Source organism: Mauremys reevesii, unplaced genomic scaffold (assembly GCF_016161935.1).
Source record: "Mauremys reevesii isolate NIE-2019 unplaced genomic scaffold, ASM1616193v1 Contig89, whole genome shotgun sequence".
Taxonomy (NCBI): Eukaryota; Metazoa; Chordata; order Testudines; family Geoemydidae; genus Mauremys; species Mauremys reevesii.
Window position 1 is genome coordinate 160,456 of NW_024100905.1, and position 25,421 is coordinate 185,876.

General features: G+C 49.7%; 1 pseudogene; it reads left to right on the forward strand.

Annotated features, from left to right (window-relative positions):
* Positions 1–285: 285 nt before the first annotated feature.
* On the forward strand, positions 286–18,901 carry LOC120395001 (annotated as a pseudogene).
* The last annotated feature ends 6,520 nt before the right edge of the window (positions 18,902–25,421 follow it).

Here is a 25,421-nt window from a genome sequence, read left to right on the forward strand (position 1 = left end):
ATCAGGTCTCTAAAGCCCTTTGGGGTGTAGGGGCCAATGGGGCTAAGGGGGTTTAATCATCATGGCACCACCTCTAGCAGGGAGTTCGGCTGCTGGGCAGGGAATGAGAAACCACAAATCACCCTGCTTGGTCTGTTTCAGCTTCCACATTGGCTGGAGAATCCAGAACAGGGAGTGTGAGCCAGGGTCAGGATCCCTGCCCCAGCTTGGCCTCACTGCTGCCGCTGAATTGGACCCAGTCAGACAGAGGAGCTGATCCCAGCCCAGCATTGGCAGCAGCATCTGTAGCCTGAGTGTCACCAAGAGAGACAATGGAGTCAGCAACTGGGGCTGCTGAGAGTGAAATGCTGCTGCAGTGGGGGTACCGTAATGGTGACAGTGGACAGCAGGAGACTGTCGGGAAGCCAGGTAATGGGGTGTCGCTGCCTGGGACCAGGCTGGAGAGAGACACTGAGGCTGCCCCACATGGGGCCATGTTCTCAGTGGCAGCAGCCAGTGCCCAGCAACCCCCCGTCCATGGGCAGCAGGGACTGGATCTCCCCCTGGGGCTCTCAGGGCACCGATCCCAGCTCACAGCTGCTGCCTGGCGCACACAGCGGTGCCCGTGGGGCTGGGCAGGGGCCTCCTGGGCTGGGTGTGTCAGACCCCCTGGGACAGCCCTGGCCCATCTCTGCCTGGTTCCTTCTCCCACCTTCTGCTGTGTGTGGCCAGTGCGAGACCCCAGTGTGCGGGGACAGGCGCACTCGGCAGTGTGGGCCCAGCCAGCGCTCGGCAGGGGACACAGCGGGGGTGGGGATGTGGGGGGCCAGCTTGAGCTCCTGCCAGCAGAACATGCAGGTCCTTGTCTCTGTGCCCCTGAGCTCACCAGGCCCCGTGACAGCCTGGCTGGGGGTGCCAGGGAGGGCACTGGGCTGAGGGGAAGGAGGGACTGTTCTGCCAGCTCCAGCCTGCCTGAGCCTCAGGGCTCCTCAATCAGAGTGTCTGATGCAAGGAGCAGTTAACAGAAAGGTGCATGTGTAATGCTAACAGGCCCCAGTTGTTGATTTTGGAGGTGGGGGGAATCGAACTGGACATTTCTGGAGCTTAGTGAATGAGCCTTTACTGCATGAGCCAAAAGCCAACTGGCTGTTAGCTAAGGCTGTAGTAGAGCAAATTTGTTTTCTCTCTCTCTGTAAGTGGTCTCAGTGCCACTAGATGAGACAACATCACACCCAGAAGGTGTGTGGGTTACACATGTTCTAGGGCAGCTCTAGCCCTGGTGCTGTCAGTGAGACATGTCCACACAGCCCTGGCTGACCGGTCTTTCTGTTTCAGAACCAAGTTGTAACTGCAAGAGACGCACAGTCGCCCTCACAGTCACCCTCACAATCGTGTCCTCAGCTTTTATCATTGTTACTGTCCTGGCAGGTGAGTTCTCTGCTCTCCGTCCCCCCTCTCTGTGCATCCCATTGGAATGGGCAGCATTGGCTCACACAGCGTAAGGTGGGATCTGTGAGGTTGGGGTTCCACACCTGTAGGTGCAGGGAGCCCTCAGGACACAGTGAGGTCAGGTGGTGGAGATGGCGCCGGTCAGAGGCTCTTAAATCTGAAAGGCTCCTTGCTGTGCCCTGTCCCTGCTAGGCAGTACTGGAAGGGGTCCAGCAAGCCTGGCAGCCTGTATCCTGGGGGCCTGCATATTCCTATATCCAGCTCGGTACAGGGTGTGAAACATGAAATTGTGCCTGTGACGGGTTCCCCAGGGGGCAACCTGGAAATTGGGTGCTGCTGATCCCTCTGTCCCTCCAACCTGGGCTTCCTCTCGGACTGTGATGCTGTTGCTAAGCCACAAACCTCTGTCAGGTACTGTACTTACGCCGCCATCCACAGGCAGGGGACACACCCAGCTGAGTTACATGAATGCTTCTCCCAGTTCACTCATGAACTAACAATAGAGAGGCTCCAGCCAATTTCCCCAGCCTAGGATCCCAGAACTGTACTGTTTTGCTTGAGTAAAATCGCAATCGAGTTCTATAAACTAGACAGGATTTGAATGAAGCAGCGTCTGACCCTGGTAGATGGTATAGTTCCTTAATACACAGGCTGGGATTCTTCTTTCCACCCTAGGACCACCTCCCCTGTTCAGTCTTTTACCTCCAGATGTGTTTCCAGGTGTTGAGTTGTGGGAGGAGTGAGGCCAAAGGGTGATGTTACTTCCCCTCTTTTATAGTTTCTTCCAGCTTGCTGGAAAGATCCTTTGCTATGACCTGAATGAAGCTGTCTTCATTGTCTACATGCTCTCTCTGAGAAGTCTCCATTGTATACGGTTCCTGAGATACACCTTTGGAGTATGGATTCCTTTAGTGGGCCATCAGCAGCATCTGGCTGCTCCATGGTTGTACCTGAAAGACTGGTTGTGGGTGTTCCTAACCTCACAACATGTTTCTGTAACACATATAGCAAAACTTCATAACTTCCCATCCAATGACAGCACATACAATCCAACAGGATATTAACGTTCAACAGATCAAGACTTTTAAAATGAAGCCTCACAAAGCAAACTTTGTACAAAACATAGAATTATATGACAGTGGTGAACAGGGGGGTTCCAGGATGCTGCTTTGAAGCACAGCATGCCACAGTGCCCCACACAGCTGAGTTACTCCCTGAAATGAGTGACACAAACCACACACTGAGCAGCACCAGAAAGTGTCGTATGCATTGACTGCCCTGCCCCGTTCGTGTGTGAGTACTGATGTGTACAGCACGCTGTGCTGTAAAATCTCCAGAGAAATCCATGACCTGCTCTTTCTTTGATCACCACTGCCCCAGACCTAAGTGTGTCCTAATCCCAGCCACAAGGAAAGGTTTAAAACCAGCTACAGAGTTATTGTGGTACAAAATGAACAAAAAACATGACATGCACAAAAATGGCTAGAGGCGTTTGGGTCAAACTCCTCCTCACCCCAAAAGAGAAACAACATGAGGTCTCCCTGAGGCTGAGAGCGAGCAGGAGTGATTCTGGGGGGAAGGGGATCGCCCATTGATATGGTGTTTGGAATGGCTTAGCAACTCTTCCCATAGTGACCCTAATAACCCCGTCTCATTATTCACCTAATGCGCTGACCTTGCCAATAGCTGCTTGGTTTTAGTTATGGGTGACCCCACTGCTGCTCTCTCATGGCACTGAAAGGGTTACACTGCAGTGAGGGCTTCTAGCTGCTGTATTCAGGGCCACCCAGAGGATTCCGGGGGCCCGGGGTCTTCGGTGGCGGGGGGCCCTTCCGTTCTGGGACCCGCCGCCAAAGTGCCCCGAAGACCCGCGGTGGGGGCCCCCCGCCGAATTACCGCTGACGTGGGCCCCGCCGCCGAAGTGCAGCCCGGTACTCAGCGGTAATTCAGCGGAGGGGGGCCCCCCGCCGCGGGTCTTCAGGGCACTTTGGCGGCGGGTCCCGGAAGGAAAGGGCCCCCCACCACCAAATTACCGCCGAAGACCCGGCTGAACTCGGCGGCGGGTCCCGCTCCGTCTTCGGTGGTAATTCGCCAGCGGGGGGTCCTTCCGCCCCGGAGCGGAAGGACCCCCCGCCGGCGAAGACCGGGAGCAGAAGAAGCTTCTGCGCCTGGCCCCGCAAGAGTTTTCCGGGCCCCCCAGAGTGAGTATAGATATAATAGGCATCACAGAAACCTGGTGGACTGAGAGCAATCAATGGGACACAATCATTCCAGGGTACAAAATATATCGGAAGGACAGAACAGGCCGTGCAGGGGGAGGAGTGGCACTATATGTTAAAGAAAGTGTAGATTCAAATGAAGTAAAAATCTTAAGCGAATCCACAGGTTCCATAGAGTCTCTATGGATAGAAATTTCATGCTCTAGTAAAAATATAACATTAGGGATCTATTATCGACCACCTGACCAGGACAGTAATAGTGATGATGAAATGCTAAGGGAAATTAGAGAGGCTATCAAAATTAAGAACCCAATAATAGTGGGGGATTTCAATTATCCCCATATTGACTGGGAACATTTCACTTCAGGACGAAATGCAGAGATAAAAGTTCTCGATACTTTAAATGACTGCTTCATGGAGCAGCTGGTGCGAGGAACCCACAAGGGAGAGGCGACTCTAGATTTAATCCTGAGTGGAGCGCAGGAGCTGGTCAAGAGGTAACTATAGCAGGACCGCTTGGAAATAGTGACCATAATACAATAGCATTCAACATCCCTGTGGTGGGAAGAACATCTCAACTGCCCAACACTGTGGCATTTAATTTCAAAAGGGGAACTATACAAAAATGAGGGTTAGTTAGACAAAGTTAAAAGGTACAGTGACTAAAGTGAAATCCTGCAAGTTGCGTGGGCCCTTTTAAAGACACCATAATAGAGGCCCAACTTCAATGTATACCCCAAATTAAGAAAAACAGTAAAAGAACTAAAAAGAGCCACCGTGGCTTAACAACCATGTAAAAGAAGCAGTGAGAGATAAAGACTTCCTTTAAAAAGTGGAAGTCAAATCCTAGTGAGGCAAATAGAAAGGAGCACAAACACTGCCAACTTAAGTGCAAGAGTGTAATAAGAAAAGCCAAAGAGGAGTTTGAAGAACGGCTAGCCAAAAACTCCAAAGGTAATAACAAAATGTTTTTAAGTACATCAGAAGCAGGAAGCCTGCTATAGAACCAGTGGGGCCCTTGACGATGAAAATACAAAAGGAGCGCTTAAAGATGATAAAGTCATTGCGGAGAAACTAAATGGATTCTTTGCTTCAGTCTTCACGGCTGAGGATGTTAGGGAGATTCCCAAACCTGAGCTGGCTTTTGTAGGTGACAAATCTGAGGAACTGTCACAGATTGAAGTATCACTAGAGGAGGTTTTGGAATTAATTGATAAACTCAACATTAACAAGTCACGGGACCAGATGGCATTCACCCAAGAGTTCTGAAAGAACTCAAATGTGAAGTGCCGAACTATTAACTAAGGTTTGTAACCTGTCCTTTAAATCGGCTTGGTACCCAATGACTGGAAGTTAGCTAATGTAACACCAATATTTAAAAAGGGCTCTAGGGTTGATCCCGGCAATTACAGACCGGTAAGTCTAACGTCGGTACCGGGCAAATTAGTTGAAACAATAGTAAAGAATAAAATTGTCAGACACATAGAAAAACATAAACTCTTGAGCAATAGTCAACATGGTTTCTGTAAAGGAAATCGTGTCTTACTAATCTATTAGAGTTCTTTGAAGGGTCAACAAACATGTGGACAAGGGGATCCGGTGGACATAGTATACTTAGATTTCAGAAAGCCTTTGACAAGGTCCTCACCAAAGGCTCTTACGTAAATTAAGCTGTCATGGGATAAAAGGAAAGGTCCTTTCATGGATTGAGAACTGGTTAAAGGACAGGGAACAAAGGGTAGGAATTAATGGTAAATTCTCAGAATGGAGAGGGGTAACTAGTGGTGTTCCCCAAGGGTCAGTCCTAGGACCAATCCTATTCAATTTATTCATAAATGATCTGGAGAAAGGGGTAAACAGTGAGGTGGCAAAGTCTGCAGATGATACTAAACTACTCAAGATAGTTAAGACCAAAGCAGATTGTGAAGAACTTCAAAAAGATCTCACAAAACTAAGTGATTGGGCAACAAAATGGCAAATGAAATTTAATGTGGATAAATGTAAAGTAATGCACATTGGAAAAAATAACCCCAGCTATACATACAACATGATGGGGGCTAATTTAGCTACAACGAGTCAGGAAAAGATCTTGGAGTTATCGTGGATAGTTCTCTGAAGATGTCACGCAGTGTGCAGAGGCGGTCAAAAAAGCAAACAGGATGTTAGGAATCATTAAAAGGGGATAGAGAATAAGACTGAGAATATATTATTGCCCTTATATAAATCCATGGTACGCCCACATCTCGAATACTGTGTACAGATGTGGTCTCCTCACCTCAAAGAAGATATTCTAGCACTAGAAAAGGTTCAGAAAAGAGCAACTAAAATGATTAGGGGTTTAGAGAGGGTCCCATATGAGGAAAGATTAAAGAGGCTAGGACTCTTCAGTTTGGAAAAGAGAAGACTAAGGGGGGACATGATAGAGGTATATAAAATCATGAGTGGTGTTGAGAAAGTGGATAAGGAAAAGTTATTTACTTATTCCCATAATACAAGAACTAGGGGTCACCAAATGAAATTAATAGGCAGCAGGTTTAAAACAAATAAAAGGAAGTTCTTCTTCACGCAGCGCACAGTCAACTTGTGGAACTCCTTACCTGAGGAGGTTGTGAAGGCTAGGACTATAACAATGTTTTAAAAGGGGACTGGATTAATTCATGGTGGCTAAGTCCATAAATGGCTATTAGCCAGGATGGGTAAGAATGGTGTCCGTAGCCTCTGTTCGTCAGAGGATGGAGATGGATGGCAGGAGAGAGATCACTTGATCATTGCCTGTTAGGTTCACTCCCTCAGGGGCACCTGGCATTGGCCACTGTCGGTAGACAGATACTGGGCTAGATGGACCTTTGGTCTGACCCGGTACGGCCTTTCTTATGTTCTTATAGTGAAGGACCCTGCTCCAGGGGCCCCGAAAAAGTCTGGTGGGGGCCCCTGTGGGGCTCGGGGCCTGGTTCAAATTGCCCCTCTTGCCCCCCCCTCTGGGCGGCCCTGGCTGTATTTGAGGGAAGAAAGGTCTGTACCTAAAAGGTGAATCAAGTTACAACATTCCTGGCCGCTCAGGGGACGTCCACACTGCAATTAGACGCTTGTGGCTAGTCTCAGGCGGCTGACGCAGGCTCATGGGGCTTCTTGGGCTAAGGGACTAATTGCAGTGTAGCTGTTCAGGCTCAGCCTGCAAACGGATCATGGCAAACGTCTCCATCGCCCTGCGTCTGGCTGTGCTGGATGGACCCAGGGAGCAGGTGTTCAGTCTGGTGAAGGGAAGGGAGTTTGCTCCCATCTTCATCTCAGCCTGCCTCTCCTGGGAAGCAAAGAGCAGGGGGAGGGGCCCAGGGCCCAGGCTAGCAAAATTCCTTCTGGTAACAGGCCTAGCAAATCAAATCGTGTTGAGGTTGACCTCTTATCCATTAATTGTTCTTCCCCTGCTGTCTCCCAAAAATTGTCCCCTCCCTCTGCAGCTCCCTACTGTTAGACCAAAGGTCAAAAACTTGCTTATCTCAACCCCTGGACTATTATCCCAGCTGCTCCTCTTGCACGTAAGCTGCCTTCCGCGTACACGTATACAGGATATATAGGATATATATGGAAAGGGGAGTGACTCGAACAGATGCATCCTGATTACCCTTGAGAAGGAATGTTGGGGAAGGGGAGTAACAGATGCATCCTGATTACCTCAAGAAAAGAATTTAAACAATGCATAGGTTAGCAGAATTTAAGCACGCTAAGTTGTTTGTTACTGGGTATAAAAAGGCCTGTTCTGTGCTTGTAAGGTGTCTCTCTCTCTCTGGCACTAGCCGAGAAGAGCACCCACTCAGCTGACTGACAAATAAAGGGTCTGGTATCCGTCCTCTTGTCTTTCCGTGCCTCCTTGGGGTAATTGGGTAAGCTCCAGGGAGAAACGAGCCCATTTGGCTAACAAAATGGCACTCCAGATGGGACTTCTCTCCCTGTAGGGGGTGCTGACCGGTGGCCGAGGATGACTCAGGAGAGTGGCCACCTCGAGCTGTTGGTTCGCTCGAGCTCCGGGTTGCCACAATCGACCGGGACGGCTGCGCCCCCTCTATAGAGAACTCCAAAGGACACGGAAGCATGACGGACAAAGCAGAGGGGAATCCAACCGCCGGACGTGGCCACTCCAGGTGGTAAGTGTGTTTACCTGTCGGGCTTGAGGTATAATACCTTACAGGGACGCCCCTGCAGTGTAGGTTGGATAACGGGAACCCTCTAGGCGGCACGTGCATGGGACAGTATATTGCATTATGTTATGTGGTTGTGTCAAATGTGTTATTTTCTTTATTAAGGAGTGAAACAATTAATGGCCAATGACTAACTCCACCAGCCCGTGGGCCGTTTTAGACATTTACTGGAATTTGGAACAACCCCAGGGATTGCTCCTGTTCTTGGTAACAGTAATTTTATTCTTCCTATTAATGTTTTGTTGGAGACCGAAGTTATAAGCGCTCGAGCAGACAATTAGGAAACCTGTGTATGTGAGGAGTGAGTGCCGCTGACCAGATCTGGGACTTAAGCTGATTCTAGCCGCCCCAAGACTCTTGCGAGGGGAAACCCGATGACCAGCATATCTTGATTGCAAGGGGGATCAGCCGAACCTCATGACCCAGCGGAAACCTGAATGAATGACACCCCTCCTCTTCTTTTCCTTTCCTCAATAGATCGGGTCAAAAACATAATGGGGTCTTCTCAAAGCACTTTATCTGGAACCCCCTTAGGATGTATGCTGAATAACTGGAAAGCGTTTAGACGCCAGGCTGATTATGGAATTGTATTGTGTAAGGATAATCTTGTAAAATTCTGTACTCTTGAATGGGCAACATTCGGGGTGGAATGGCCCGGGGGGGAACACTCAAACCAGAAATCGTACGAGCTGTACATAGTATTGTGATTCGTGATGGACATTGGGACCAATATCCCTATATAGATATTTGGCAGGACCTCGTGGCCAATCCTCCCCCATGGTTGCAAAAATGTAAAACACGGACTATTAAAACCCTAATGGCCCGTGCCCCTGTTAAGAAGCCCGGTCCCCCTGCTAAGAAATCTTGTCTGCTAGCTGTGATTCCTTCTGCCCCTGATCCTATGCCCCCTCCCCCTTTGTATCCTGGCCTCCCGGTCCTGGCAGCTTCGATTGACAGTCCCCCTTCCCCTGAGGATAATGCCCCAACTATAAAATCAAGGGATGATCCAAGCGATCAGGGCCCCTTCAATCGGGAGCCCCCTCCGATCTCTTCAAGCTCCCCGGTGTCTGACCGCACTAGGAGCAAGACTGGCCCAGGGATGGTACAGGAGGTGTGGAGCCCCGTGGGGAAGGTGTGGAGCCTGGCACCTAGTTATACACCTGGGGACACTCGACTAACCCTTACTAGCTCCTCAGACAAGGGTGGGGGTGACTCGGTATACACAATGCCCCTAAGGGAAACCGTATCCCCCGGTGGGCTCTCACTATGATATATGTTCCCTTTTCTACTAGTGATTTATATAATTGGAAGCAACAGAATCCCCCGCCCCACTAACAGCAGTGTTTGAAACCTTAATCACGGCCCATAACCCTACCTGGGGCGACATGAGGGTCGCTCTTAACACCTTATTGACCGCAGAAGAGAGGTGTTTAGTCCTCTCGAGGGCCCGCGAGTGGCTAGCTGAAACAGAAAGACACCCGGCCAAGGTAGCAGAGCAATTGCCTGAGAGCCCTCCCGATTGGGGGCATGATGACGAGGGCCGGACTCAGCATCGCCAATATGCCACGGCCATAGTACAGGGAATGAAGCGCTGTATCAGAAAAACTCCAAATTCGGCCAAGCTATATAATATAAGACAAGAAAAGAATGAAAACCCAGCCACTTTCTACGAGCGGCTTTGTAATACTTTGTAATACAGAGAGAAACTGCTGAGCTCCAGTTCATATGCAAATTTAACACCATCAGTTTAGGACTAAACAAAGACTGTGAATGGCTTGCCAATTACAGAACCAGTTTCTCCTCCCTTGGTTTTCACACCTCAGCTGCTGGAACAGGGCCCCATCCTCCCTGATTGATCTAACCTCATTATCTCTAGCTTGCTTCTTGCTTGCTTATATATACACACCTGCCCCTGGAAATTTCCACTGCTTGCATCCGAAGAAGTGGGTATTCACCCACGAAAGCTCATGCTGCAAAACATCTGTTAGTCTATAAGGTGCCACAGGATTCTTTGCTGCTTTTGTAATACTTGTAGAAGATACACTGACCTCGATCCTGAGGACACCAATGGGAAACGGGTACTAATCCCCCTCTTTATTGGACAATCCTATGAGGACATTAGGAAAAAGTTGCAAAAGTTGGAGGGGGCATCGGGCAAGAATATAGAGGAGCTTTTGGAAATTGCCATGAGGGTTTATGATCGAAGGGACGATGAGGAACGGAAGAAAGGGGCTCGTGTTTTAGCAATGGCCCTGAGAGAAGAATATGAAGAAAGGGGGGACAAAGTTAAGGGACGGCTGGGGCCACCGGGAAAGGGACGGGGCCCTCGCCTGGTTCGAAATCAGTGCGCTATCTGTAGGGAGGAGGGACACTGGAAGAATGAATGCCCCCGGCAACAGGCCAAGGGAAAAGAGCACAAAGACAGAGTTTTGTCCTCTCCCATTTTCTACAGCAGCACGGGACTTTCGGGGGAGGGATCTTCCCCATAGCGGGGCTGGGGGACCCAGCAGCCCCTCCTGGCGGCACAAGCCGCCAGCCTGGATCCCACAGTAAAAATTAAAGTGGAGGGCTGCCCAGTTGAAGCCCTGATCGATACTGGGGCCACCCTTAGTCTGCTCCCCATCAATAAGGCTCCCTGGGGTAGAGCTCGGGGACGTGCCATTGTTCAAGGGATTGAGGGACAAACTACAGCCTTAGAGAAAACTCTCCCTCTCCTAGTAAAAGTCGGGGATCAACAGATTTCTCATCAGTTTGTTTGCAGTCCCTCCTGTCCCATAGCGCTGCTTGGACGAGACATCCTCACTAAATTACAGGCGGTGATCTCGTTCGACAATGGGACTATGGAAGTTAGGCTGCCTAAACAACAAAATTCTAACTACCAGATGGCTCTCATAAGGGCTAGAAATCACTCCCCGGAATGTCAGGAGAGTGATGGAAGCCAGCTGCCGGGGGTTAACCTTGAGGTTTGGGCAGAATATCTCCCTTAAGGAAGGAAGCAGCCCAGCCCAAATTCGACAATACCCCCTTAAGCTAACCACTCAGATCGGGTTGAAACCTCTGATTCAAAAGTTTCTGCAGTGCAGGTGGCTAAGGGAAGGCACATCACCATACAATACTCCGATAATGGGAGTGCCTAAGCCTAATGGACAGTATCGATTGGTCCAGGACCTGAGACAGATTACCAAGTTAATAGAAGCCCCCTACCCAGTTGTCCCAAATCCCCATACAATTCTAGGTCAAGTACCTAAGAACCACAGCTGGTTCTCGGTTATAGATTTAAAAGACGCCTTCTTCTCCATTCCCCTTGATTTGGAATCTCAAAAGTTGTTTGCCTTTGAATGGGAGGATACAGATACCCACTACAAGGCCCAATATCTTTGGACCATTGTCCCACAGGGACTTACCTGTGCACCTGAGATTTTTGGCAGCCAGCTAAAAAGGGACCTTGCCCCATTCCTGGCTAGCCATCCTGCGTGCACCATAGTCCAGTATTGTGATGATCTGTTCTTAAGTACTGAGACAGAGGCAGCCTGCAAGGAGCAAACCATAGAGCTCCTCAATTACCTTGGGGAACAAGGGTATAAAGTTTCAAAGGAGAAAGCCCAATTGGTTAAGCAGCAGGTCACCTTCCTTGGATATCACCTCTGCCAGGGGAGTCGTAGTTTGGGTAAAGAACGGATCCAGGTTATACTTGATAGCCCTCAGCCCCGAAACCCCCGAGAATTAAGGGCATTTCTGGGACTGACTGGCTTTTGTCGACTCTGGATCCCTGACTATGGGGGAAAAGCCAGACCATTATATGAGTCTCTAACTAAGGAAGGTCTGCTCCACTGGACATGGACCAGGGAAATGGAAAAAGCATTTCGAGAGCTTAAAGAAGCCTTGGTTCAACCTCCCGCTCTGGCCCTCCCAGATCCCCGGAAGCCATTCACCCTATACGTCCATGAGAGAGGAGGGGTGGCAGCTGGAGTCCTGTGCCAGAGGTCAGGACCAACCTGGCGACCCATTGGATACCATTCAAAGGTCTTGGACCCTGTCGTCAAGGGGTGGCCTGCCTGTTTACGGGCCGTCGCAGCAACCGCCCTCCTCGTTCAGGAAGCCGAAAAGTTAACCCTGGGTGGAGATACTGAAGTTGTGGTCCCCCACGGGGTGCCTCAGATACTGGGAACAGGTGCTGGGGAAAAACATCTAAATCCCAGTCGACATACTAGATACGAAGTAGGGCTCTTGTTGGCCCCCAATCTAACCTTTAAGACAGTTAGTTCCCTTAACCCAGCCACCCTACTGCCTGACCCCCAGGTCTCCTCTGAGGCCGGTCCTACTCATGACTGTATTGAGGTCTTGCAACAGGAGACCAAACCCCGACCTGATCTTTCAGACTTGCCCTGGCCCAACCCCGATGTTGAGGGATATGTTGACGGGTCTAGTTATGTGGTAGATGGCAGGCGGTATACTGGAGCGGCAGTAGTGATTAAGGATAAAGGGGTGTACAAGTTTAAACTCAGCCCTAATTTGTCCACTCAGGTGGCAGAGCTGGTGGCCCTTATTGAGGCTCTCCGTTTGGGGGCGGGGAAAACCCTTAACCTATATACTGACAGTCGTTATGCCTACATGGTGGTACATGCACACGGGACGCTGTGGAAAGAAAGAGGATTCATTACAGCCTCAGGTCAAAAGATTGCGCATGGGAGCCTCATTAAAACACTGCTCGAGGCCCTAATGCTTCCTCTCCGGGTCGCCGTGATACATGTGCGCACCCACGGGAGGGCCCCTGAAGTTGAACAGCGAAGGTATAATCAACTGGCTGATCAGGCTGCAAAAGAAGCTGCCCGAAACGGGGCCTCATGGCTTCTCATGGTTCAAGACACTGAAGCTAGAATCCCTCCTCCCCAATACACAACTGAGGAAATAGGTCATGCCTAGGCTGCAGGAGGCCGGCAGGTTTCCTCTGGATGGTGGAGATTGCCTGGGGGAGAGATTTTTGTCCCCAGGCCAGTACTCCAGGAAATTCTCCGGCTCTTGCATAAAGAGGGACATCTGGGGTCTGGGGTAATGGTTGATTTGGCCACCAGATCCCTTAAGGGGCTGGGTATGCACATGGAAGCCCAGAGAATTGTTAATAATTGTTCCGTCTGTCAACGAACAAACCAGAAGGGGTGTGGCCCTCCTGCCCCGATGGGAGGCCAACCATGGGCTATATTCCCTTTTCAAAGGTGGCAAGTTGTCTTCGCTGAGATGCCCCCTTGCAGGGGCTATAAATACCTGCTCGTATTTGTTGACCAACTTACCAGGTGGGTGGAGTGTTACCCCAGCCGGCATTGTCAGGCCCGGGCTGTCACCAAAGCCCTGCTACATGAAATATTTCCTCGTTTCCATCTCCCTGAGGTAATTGAGTCTGATCAGGGAAGCCACTTTACCTCACAAGTGGTCCAACGGGTGTCCCAGGCCCTCGGTATACAATGGAAACTACATACACCCTGGAGGCCGCAAAGCTCGGGTCAGGTAGAAAGAATGAATAGAACTCTCAAAGATACTCTTACTAAAATATGCACAGAATCTAGCCTAAAATGGCTCGATGCTCTACCACTCGCCCTTACCCGCATTCGAAGGGCCCCGCGTAAGGGTCTTAAACTTTCGCCCTTTGAACTGGTCTTTGGGTTTCCTCCCCGAATACTTATCCCAGGATGTAACCTGGGAAGTGGGAAATGACTCTCTATGGAAACAGGTTTCCGGGTTGCAATCTGTTTTGTTACAGCTGCATCGATACGCGGCGCCTTTTCAGGCCCTTCCCTTGGACCAGCCCGTGCATCCGTTCCGGATCGGTGACCAGGTCCTTGTCAAGAAGTAGAAGCGCGACCCCCTTACGCCGAGGTGGGACGGCCCATACACTGTATCGCTCATCAGCCAAGTCGCAGTTAAAATTCTCGGGAGCGACAAATGGACGCACCACACGCAGGTTAAGCGGTTCCTGAACCCTAACCTGGAAACCGACTCAACAGAAGAGGACATCAGCCCTCTGTCCGCCCCGACTCCGGAGGCCCGGGGTGGCACAGGTGAAGACTCCACCTGGGAATATCAAGGACTCGATGGACTGAAAGGACTATTTAAGAAAAAGAGACAATGAGACTACCATTGATATTTCTGTCTATGTACTTTCATCATTATTATGGTTGGGAAAACAGGTTTATGCAACTAGGGGAAACAATAGCGAACTCCTTTAATCTTAGTGACTGTTGGGTATGTGGAGGACCAGGAGAATTAGACGAATGGCCTTGGGTAGCCCAGCCGGTGCAACCCAAATGGTGGATTAGTAACTTAAGTATAGTGCATGATGGAACAGGAATGTGGACTGAGGATAGTAGTCCTTGGCGACTCTATTCCTCCGCAATGGGCTTCGTGTGCCTTAATTGAACAGGACGGGAGGGAGTGTACTTGGGAGAAAGTAAGTGTGAATGGACTCTATCCTTAGGATTTGATTGCTATGATCCAAACTGTTACCCGTATGACTGTTCTAAATATCAAGGACGATGGAACCACACCCACGTAAAACTTACTAATAATAGCTGGGTAAAATGCTCCTACCAACAGCATACAGGTGAAGGTTGCAAGGCGGTAGGACAGGATGGGTTCTTCGATGCCCTCCTTTTAAGTTGCCAGCGAGATAATACCATTAGCAAGGATCACGTGGTACGGTGGCTTAAATGGGCATGGCAGCACCATGATGGAACCCGAACCTCCTATTTTAAACTGTTTTGGTCTAATACCGATAGGCCAAAATCTGGCTGCAATTGTGTTTGGAGACCAGGAGCTGGGGCGTGGAAATGTGAGTACTGTAATTCTGATGGTATACCGTCAGAAATAATGGGAGGGCCCTTCGGGGGGCCCTTAGGGACAGGTAATCACTTATACTATGAACAACCATTGGACCCTGAAATCTGGGATGGCCCCTTCGCCAATGGGGCTTGGGCCCTGAAAGGCCATTATTGGATATGTGGGTCCTACGCTTATCGCAGATTGCCTCCAAATTGGTCAGGAATATGCTACGTTGGATATATCAGACCCTTGTTCTTTTTATTACCCCAACTACAGGGGAACAAATTGGGAATCAAGGTATATGACGACTTGATTAGGGAGAGGCGGTCCGTGGATTCCACATTGGCCTCTGGAAGCTCCCAAACGTGGGGAGCTCAAGAATGGCCCCCTGAGAGAATTATAAAACATTATGGACCGGCCACTTGGAACCCAAATGAGTTAATATCAGGGGCCAGAGAGCCTATTTATAACCTAAATCGGATAATTAGACTACAGGCTGTCTTAGAAATAATAACAAATCAGACAGCTGCGGCTCTTGACCTTTTGGCCGATCAGTCAACTCAAATGAGGAATGTGATTTATCAGCACCATCTAGTTCTTGATTATTTGCTGGCAGAAGAAGGGGGAATTTGTGCAAAATTGAACGAGTCTAATTGCTGTTTACAAATAGATGATAATGGAAAGGCGGTAAAACAGCTAACAAAAGAAATGAGGAAATTAGCCCATGTCCCAGTCCAGGTATGAGGTGGGTGAAATATGGACTGGTTCACGTCCTGGTTACCGCAACTGGGATGGCTCCGAGAAGGCTTTCTTCTCTTTGTACTCTTTATTACAACCCTATTAACCCTAGCTTGCTTTGCTCCCTGTGTAGTTGCACTAGTCCGACGAATGGCTAATCAAGTTATACACCAACAAATGATGGCGCTATACCAGCCAGTAAAGGCTGAAGATTGGGGGCCATAGGGCTCTCAAAATGCTTTTAAGGGGGGAGAATCTTGTTAGACCAAAGGTCAAAAACTTGCTTATCTCAACCCCTGGACTATTATCCCAGCTGCTCCTCTTGCACGTAAGCTGCCTTCCGCGTACACGTATACAGGATATATAGGATATATATGGAAAGGGGAGTGAATCGAACAGATGCATCCTGATTACCCTTGAGAAGGAATGTTGGGGAAGGGGAGTAACAGATGTATCCTGATTACCTCAAGAAAAGAATTTAAACAATGCATAGGTTAGCAGAATTTAAGCACGCTAAGTTGTTTGTTACTGGGTATAAAAAGGCCTGTTCTGTGCTTGTAAGGTGTCTCTCTCTCTCTGGCACTAGCCGAGAAGAGCACCCACTCAGCTGACTGACAAATAAAGGGTCTGGTATCCGTCCTCTTGTCTCTCCGTGCCTCCTTGGGGTAATTAGGTAAGCTCCAGGGGGAAACGAGCCCATTTGGCTAACACTACCCACCCCCTGCTCTAACACTGAGCTCGAGCCCAGTTCTCTGTGCTGGGATGCGAAGCATGAGCTGTTAGTCAGCTGCAACCCTATTGAATGTGAACCTGAGAGAGTGAGACCAGGGTCAGGTAACCCCACCCTGGCGCTGGATTCCCATCGTTGTCCTGGCTCCCTCCCAGCACCTGCTGGGGGGTTTGAGGCGTCTCAGAAGCCTGGGACGTAGGGGCGCATCTCCACGGGTCCTTTTTGTGGCCAGGCGGCAGGTCCCACTCACGCTACGTGTTACTTTCTCATTCCCAGTGCAGAGAGAGAAGCTTCCTTCAGCTGCTCTTGACCCCCCTGCTGTGCCCTGCTGTCCGGACGGCTGGGTCGGGTACCAAGGGAGATGCTACTATTTCTCAAAGACTGAAGGGAACTGGAACTACAGCCTGACCAACTGCTCTGCATTCAGCGCCTCCCTGGCTGGGATCGACAGTGAGCAGGACATGGTGAGACTCTCTAATTGCAATACACCGGCCTTGGCTTAGTGGTGGCTGCTGCAGTAGGACCTGGGCCCTGTGACTCCTCTTGTGACATCAGCTGAATGCCAGGCCTAGCTGGACCTAGGGCTCCTCTAGTGTCAGTGTGTGACCCTGGGGATCGCCCATTCTCTTCCTTTCCTCCCCCTCCAATAGGAGACTGCCTGTCTCTAAGGCTGAGCTGGCTCAGGCATCTCCTGGCCTATTGAGCTGCATGGAGGGGGACTGAGAACCCAGCTCAACACAGCCAGAGCTGCTCCTGTGCAGAGGAAAGAGCAGCCAGTTGGGGAGAGGGGACGTCTGGGCCCTGGCCCCTCCTGGCTGAGAATAGGGGGGAGGGCGTCTTCTCTCAGTCCTAGCCCTTCCCCAGTGCAGATTGTCTCCTCTCTCTTTCCCCTGTGATGGTGAGAGGAGCTCAGCTGCTCTGTAAGACGGGGCTTGCAAACAGAACTTGGCCTTGCATGGGGGGTGGGCGCAGCTTAGACCCAGCAGAACCCAAGAGCTCCCCAGCCCAGGGCAGATTGGGGTGAGGGGGGGAGCTGGGTTTGGGCTGGGAGGGTTAATACTGAATTACCCAGAGCTGGGCAAGAGGGAGGAGAAAATCCCCAGCCACCCCCTGGAAACACTCAGAGCCCTTCCGTGTACCCCTGGGATTCCCTGCCCAGAGCCTGGGGGAGCAGCAGGGCCGGGACTCTGACACCACCTCTCCCTTTGCTGTTTTTAGGCTTTCCTGCTGCGCTATAAAGGCAAACCCGACCACTGGATCGGCCTTTGGAGGGACCAGGGGCAGCCCTGGAAATGAGCCAACGGCACCAAATTCAACAACCTGTGAGTCCTTCTCCCATCTCTGTGCATTCCCTGGGCTTTGGGTCCCCGGTGTCTGAGATACCATGTTCAGGTCGATCCACCAGTCAGTGTTGTGGAACCAGCCAGAGAGCGCTCAGGTTCTTGCGTATTCAGTGCATTAGTGATGGATGGAAGCCAGTGTCTGCCTGGGATTCGCAGCTCCTCCTTGCAGTGCAGTGTTGGGCCTGAGGTGCCATCCCTTGGGTTACTCCCCACCCCCCTCTGTTCCTTCCCCTCTGACTGCCAGAAGCTGGGACTGGATGATCACTCGATGACAGCCCTGTTCTGTTTGTTCCCTCTGAAGCATCTATCACCGACCTGTATCAGAGGACAGCACACTGGGCTAGATGGACCATTGGTCTGACCCAATATGGTCGGTTTTAGGTGCTTACCGCTGAATTGCATTAAAAAAAGGCACTTGGTGGTTGGTGATAGGCTGGAAAATGTGCCCAGAGTGGCTTAGGAAGCTGGTCAGTTGACAACTAGTTATTTGATCCCAGTCAGATATTGTCATGTGTTCCAGGACGAGTGCCCTGGTGTAGGCAGCAGCCTGCCTTTGTGATTGCGTCATGGGGCCGTCTGTTAGCAGGCCTGCTTGGGGGTGTGTCTGCACTGCAGCCGCTATCAGGCCTCCCAGCCCAGTAGACAGGCTGGAGCTAGCTCAGCAGAAATAGCTCCTCACCGTGCTGACACTCACCTGGAATCTCCCCCTGGGGCAGTTTGGGTGGGTTGGGCCTGCTGGGGCCCATAGAAACCCAGCTGGATGTATGGGGGGAGCAGGACCTGGGGTTAAAATATCCACCCAACATAGAGGCTGCATGGAGGCCAGTGGATCAAAGAACCTCTGTTGGGCCTGAGGCACCACAGTCCCCTTTCTAGCTGCCCCCTTGTGTTGGGGGGCTGGGGACGGGGCCTGTGGCTGGTGCAGGAAGGGGAATCATGAGGGGCTGGGAGTTCAGCAGCTCCCTGCACTGTGCAAGTGTCTCCCCCGTCTGTGACTGATGGGAAATGCCCAACTCCTGCCTGACACCAGCTCCCTGGCTTCTGTCTTGCAGGTTTGAGGTAAGAGGAGGAGGAGAGTGTGGGTATCTAAATGATGAGAATGGGGTCAGCAGCTCGCGGTGCACCAATGAGAGACACTGGATCTGCACCAAACCCGATGGGTTTACAAAGGCAAAGGAGGATGTCGTGGAAGGGGGATGATAACAAGAGTATTGTGAAAATTAGCCCTGGAAAAGCCTGACTGTGAACTCTGTGACCATCACATCTGACGAACTCCAGACTATCAGGGGATGCTCTGAGCGTCACTGGGCAGAACACTGTTGATTTTGGTGAAACACAGAAACACTATGTGCAGGTCTTGTTTCCCCCACCAATGTTCCCTCTAATTTTTTACACTCATGTGTGGAATGAATTTTGTTATGTGCACCACTTAGAGGTGATGTATGGCAGAGGTGGGGCAGAGGGGTTCGGCGTGTGGGAGGCAGCTAAGGGCTAGGGCGGAGGGTTGAGGTGAGGGCTCCGGCTGAGGGTGAGGATTCTGGGGTGGGGCTGGGGATGAGGGGTTTGAGGTGCAGGCTGCCCCAGGGCTATGGCATAGAGGACTTCCCCCAATGCTCTCTCGCCCTGGGGCTGGGGGAGAGGCGTCTCTCCCCACCACAGCCCTGCACGTCCCCTACCTCTCTCTTCTCCAGGGCCAGGCCCCTGTGGCGGTGCACCTGTGCGGCCCTTGATAGCCTGCTGGGTGGCCGTGCAGCTTACAGGGAACTTAGCTCCCCACCTCTGCCAGTGAAACTGCTCTAGTCCAGCCTACCTCAGCTGGGCCAGGGACTCTGCCTACCTGAGAATAGAGCCAAGACATCAGCCTCAACTTTCACCAACTTCCATCTTCCCGCACTCGAGCTTTTCACTGGAGAAAATTATCTATGGAATCTTCTAAATTATTCACCATCCAGATTCTGTGGACTGGAATAGAGCTGAGTGGGGAACATTCCCCCTTTCCCACAAAAATTCTTGTTAAGATGTTTCTTGTGGGTCAGTTTTGCCATGTGTTGAAAATCGGATTGATTTTAAAGTGTGCAGGCTTACACCACCACTTTTGTGTTGGGCACCTCTGTGACTAACTCACCAGCAAGGAGAGAGCTATTAAGGAGTGTGAAGTGCGGAACTCCAGCAGCCCAGAGCTCAAGGGAGGAGGTGGGATACAAACCCCTAACAAGAAGGAAGTGTGAGTATCTGTGTCTGTGCTGCTTGTCCTCAGGAGGGCAAGGCTTTCTAGGCACAAGCGAAAGATCCCCCCAGCTGCTTAGCCTGGTGTAACGAGGCTGGTTCTGGTGGGACCCAACTGAGGGTGCCAATTCAGGACAAATTGCTTCGAGTAGGGTAGTTACAGCTCAGGGCTGGGGTTTTTCCACCTCTAAGGCAAACCAAACCAGACAGACAGAGAGGACTTTAGTCTCATCCCACTGGCTAACCATAAGTCACACAAGCAATTCCCTTAGACACTCCAGTTTCCCAGTATCACCACCAGTGCCACTTGTTATGGGGACAAATGGTTATGAAAACCAATATCCCAGTAAAAGAAAAAAGGTTCTCCCGATCCCAAAGGACCAAGACCCAGACTCAGGTCAATATACAGATCAGATCTTACCTACAAATCATGCTGTTGCCACTCCTTTAGAATCTAAAATCTAAAGATTTATTCATAAAAGGAAAAAGATATAGATGAGAGCTAGAATTGGTTAAGTGGAATTAATTCCATACAGTAATGGCAAAGTCTGTGGTTCAGGCTTGTAGCAGTGATGGAATAAACTGCAGGTTCAAATCAAGTCTCTGGAGAACATCCCCCGCTGGGATGGGTCATCAGTCCCTTGTGCAGAGCTTCTAAGTCCCAAGGTAAGAAGCAGGATTGAAGACAAGAGGAAAATGAGGCATCAGCCTTTTATAGTTTTTTCCAGGTGTAAGAACACTTCTTTGTCCTTACTGTGGAAAATTACAGCAAAATGGAGTCTGGGATCACATGGACAAGTCCCTGCATACCTTTGAGTCTCAATGTGTGATGGTACCTCCCATGAGAATATGACATAACTGGAATATGTTTTGTGCTGCCTGTGCTAAGAAACGTATATCTGTAAAGGTTATGGTCTACTATATTCATCCTATTTGTACACATACATCATTTTGTACTTGAGGTTAAGAATATGGGCTGTATACTTGCTTGGTTTCTAAATAAGCTTTGTGAGGCATTTGGTCAGCTTCTTGAGGAAGGAAGGAATTCGCAAGGTTAAGTACCCGATCATGAAGCACTTGGGGAACAATGCAACTTGCATTGCTCCAATCCACATAAGTCTTCCTGGAGACATACGAAATACCATGTGGACAACGGCTTCTGCCTGTGAAGACTGAGAGTCATGCATGGACATGTGACTTGCCCAGGTGACTCCAGAACTCCATCTTGGAGCTGGACTTTGCAGAGGAGAGGGATCTCCACCCACAAGAGAGAGTCTATTTAAACCCATGGGAGACCCCTCCATTTTGTCTTCAGCTGGCTAAAGAGAGAGCCTCCCCACCCCCCAGGATACTTGGAAGAAACTGGAACAAGGGGGTGTGAGTGATTGCTGGACCCAGGCTAAAAGGAGACTAGTCTGTAAAAGGGAGCATTCTGGAACTGGTGAGGATCTTAGCTGTATTCACTTTGATTAGACATAGATTTGTGCATTTTATTTTATTTTGCTTGGTGACTTTGTTCTGTCTGTTACTACTTGGAACCACTTAAATCCTACTTTCTGTACTCACTAAAATCACTTTTTACTTATTAACCCAGAGTATGTATTAATACCTGGGGGAGCAAACAGCTGTGCATGTCTCTCTATCCGTGTTATAGAGAGCGAACAATTTATTATGAGTTTATCTTGCATAAGCTTTATACAGGGTAAAATGGATTTCTTGGGGTTTAGACCCCATTGGAAGTTGAGCAGCTGAGTGTTAAAGACAGAAACACAGCTTAAGTTGCTTTCAGTTAAGTGCAGCTTTGGGACATGTGGTCCAGACCCTGGGTCTGTGTTGGAGCAGACGGGCGTGTCTGGCTCAGCAAGACAGGGTGCTGGAGTCCCAGGCTGGCAGGGAAAGCAGAGGCAGAAGTAATCTTAGCACATCAGTTGGCAGCCCCAAGAGGGTTTTGTGATCCAACCTGTCACACCACCTGTGGTAAGTGCCTCCCAGACAGAGCCTGCTCCCTGCACCCCAACCGCCTGCCACAGATCAGAATCCACCTCCTGCACCAAACTCTCGCCCAGAGCCTGCACTCCTCACTCTCTCCTGTACCCTAACACTCTGCCCCAGCTTGGAGCCCCCTCCTGCACCCAAACTCCCTCCGAGAAAGAAACTAATATAATAGCTTACTTCTTACCTTAGAACAGCTAATAGTCTCGGGCCCATAGGCAAGTTAATCTGGCCCTGGACCAAAGGCCACACTGGATCAGACCAAAGGTCCATCTAGCCCAGTATCCTGTCTTCCCCCAGTGGCCAATGCCAGGTGCCCCAGAGGGAATGAACAGACCAGGGGATCATCCAGTGATCCATCCCCTGTCGCCCGTTCCCAGCTTCTGTGGAATCACAAGCTGTTGCTTTAAGGGATGGTTGAGGGAAGGGGGAGGCTACCTGGTCCTGCTTGCACACTGGAGGGCTCTAGTGAAGCCTGGTACCAGGGAACAGGAAGCAGCCTAGAACAAGGTAGGCTGAGTCCTGTCTTGCCCCCTCAAGGCGCAGTTTGCTTTGGGTTTGGCTACACTTGCAGCTGTACAGCGCTGGGAGTTAAACCTGTCTTCATACAGCTGAGCAGGGAAAGCGCTGCAGTCTGTCCACACTGACAGCTGACAGCGCACTGTCATGGCCACATTTGCAGCGGCAGTGGGAGCGCTGCATTATGGGCAGCTATCCCAGCATTCAAGTGGCTGCAACGTGCTTTTCAAAAGGGGGGGTGGAGGGGTGTGACAGGGAGTCTGGGGGAGAGACAGAGAGTGGATTTTTGGAGCCGACAGTGTGTCATAGAATCATAGAATCATAGAATTCAAGATCAGAAGGGACCATTATGATCATCTAGTCTGACCTCCTGCAAGATGCAGGCCACATAAGCCGCTCCACCCCCTCCTTTAGCAAGCGACCCCTGCCCCATGCTTCGGAGGAAGGCGAAAAACCTCCAGGGCCACTGCCAATCTTCCCTGGAGGAAAATTCCTTCCCGACCCCAAATATGGCGGTCAGCTGAACCCCGAGCATGCGGGCAAGACTCTCCAGCCATACCCTCTTGAAAAAGGTTATATCACATCATTGACCCACTGTACTATTTACTTCAGTGTGGCACTTAATTGACCTATTGACTAAGCCCTTATCCTATCATACCATCTCCTCCATAAACTTATCTAGCTTAATCTTAAAGTCATGGAGGTCCTTCGCCCCCACTGTTTCCCTCGGTAGGCTGTTCCAGTATTGCACTCCCCTGATGGTTAGAAACCTTCGTCTAATTTCAAGCCTGAATTTCCTGACTGACAATTTATATCCGTTTGTCCTTGTGTCCACATTAGCACTGAGCTGAAATAATTCCTCTCCTTCCCTGGTATTTATCCCTCTGATATATTTAAAGAGTGCAATCATATCTCCTCTTATCCTTCTTTTGGTTAAGGAAAACAAACCACGCTCCTCAAGTCTCCTTTCATACGACAGGCCTTCCATTCCTCGGATCATTCTAGTGGCCCTTCTTTGTACCCGTTCCAGTTTGATTTCATCCTTCTTAAACATGGGAGACCAAAACTGCACACAATACTCCAAATGAGGTCTTACCAATGCCTTATATAACGGGACTAGCACCTCCTTATCCCTACTAGAAATACCTTGCCTAATGCATCCCAAGACCGCATTAGCTTTTTTAACGGCCACATCACATTGCCTACTCATAGTCATCCTACAATCAACCAGGACTCCGAGGTCCTTCTCCTCCTCCGTTACTTCCAACTGGTGCGTCCCCAGCTTATAACTAAAATTCTTGTTAGTCATCCCTAAATGCATAACCTTACACTTCTCACTATTGAATTTCATCCTGTTACTAATACTCCAGTTTACAAGGTCATCCAAATCTCCCTGGAGGATATCCCGATCCTTTTCCGAATTGGCAATACCTCCCAACTTGGTGTCATCCGCAAACTTTATCAGCCCACTCCTACTCTTGGTTCCCAGGTCAGCAATAAATAGATTGAATAAAATCGGACCCAAAACCGAACCTTAAGGAACTCCACTGGTAACCCCCCTCCAACCCGACAGTTCCCCCTTCAATACGACCCTCTGCAGTCTCCCCTTTAACCAGCTCCTTATCCACCTCTGGATTTTCATTTCGATCCCCATCTTTTCCAATTTAACCAGTAATTCTTCACGCGGTACCGTATCAAACGCCTTACTGAAATCCATATATATTAGATCCACCGCATTTCCCTTGTCTAAAAAATCTGTTACTTTCTCAAAGAAGGAGATCAGGTTGGTTTGGCACGATCTACCTTTCGTAAATCCATGCTGTAATCTATCCCAGTTGCCATCGGCCTCATGCTCCGGAACCACTCTCTCTTTTAAGATTTTTTCCATGACTTTGCATACTACAGATGTTAAACTAACAGGCCTGTAGTTACCCGGGTCACTTTTTTTCCCCTTCTTGAATATAGGAACTACATTCGCTAATCTCCAGTCAAACGGTACAATCCCCGAATTTAGAGATTTATTAAAAATTATCGCTAACGGGCTAGCAATATCACTTGCCAATTCCCTTAATATTCTAGGATGAAGATTATCCGGGCCCCCCGATTTACTTCCGTTAAGCTGTTCAAGTTTGGCTTCTACCTCAGATACCGTAATGTCTACCCCCCATATTTTCATTCCCATCGGTCCCTCTATCACTATTCCTTAGCCCTTCATTAGCCTCATTAAAGACCGAGGCAAAATATTCGTTCAGATATTGTGCCATTCCAAGATTATCCCTAATCTCCACTCCGTTTAAAGTTTTAAGCGGTCCCACTTCTTCTTTCTTGGTTTTCTTCCTATTTATATGGCTAAAAAACCGTTTGCTATTGGTTTTAATCCCCTTCGCTAGGTCCATCTCCACCCGTCGCTTTGCCTTTCTCACTGCTTCCCTACACCCTCTGACCTCAATAAGGTAGGTTTCTTTGCTGATCCCTCCCATTTTCCACTCCTGGTACGCTTTCTGTTTTTTCTTAATGACCCCTCTAAGACGCTTGCTCATCCAGCTCGGTCTAAAACTGCTACCTACGAGCCGTTTTCCCCGTCTCGGGATACATGCCTCTGAAAACTCCTGCAACTTCAACCTGAAGTAACCCCAGGCGTCATCTGCCTTTAGATCCCTAAATATGTTAGTCCAGTCCACTTCCCTAACTAGTCGCCTTAATTTAGTAAAGTTAGCCCTTTTGAAATCGTAAACCTTAGTCTCAGATGCACTATTGATTATCCTCCCATTTATTTTGAAACGAATTAGCTCATGATCACTCGAGCCAAGGTTGTCCCCTACAACAATTTCCTCAACAAGGTCCTCGTTACTCACCAAAATCAAATCTAAAATGGCATCCCCCCTCGTCGGTTCAGCAACCACTTGATGAAGGAATTCATTAGCTATCACGTCTAGGAAAAGCTGAGCCCTATTATTATTACTAGCATTTGTTTCCCAATCTATATCCCGGAAGTTAAAGTCCCCCATGATCAAGCAGTTCCTATTAGTATTTACTTCCTTAAAAACATTAAAGAGCTCTCTATCCGTCTCCAAGCTAGATCCCGGCGGTCTATAGCACACCCCAAGCACTATCCCGGGTGAGGCTCTGGTAGTTTTCTTCCCCAATGTGACCATTGCCCAGACAGACTCCGTATTATCCATTGCATTGCTAGTTATTTCATTACATTTCACCTCAT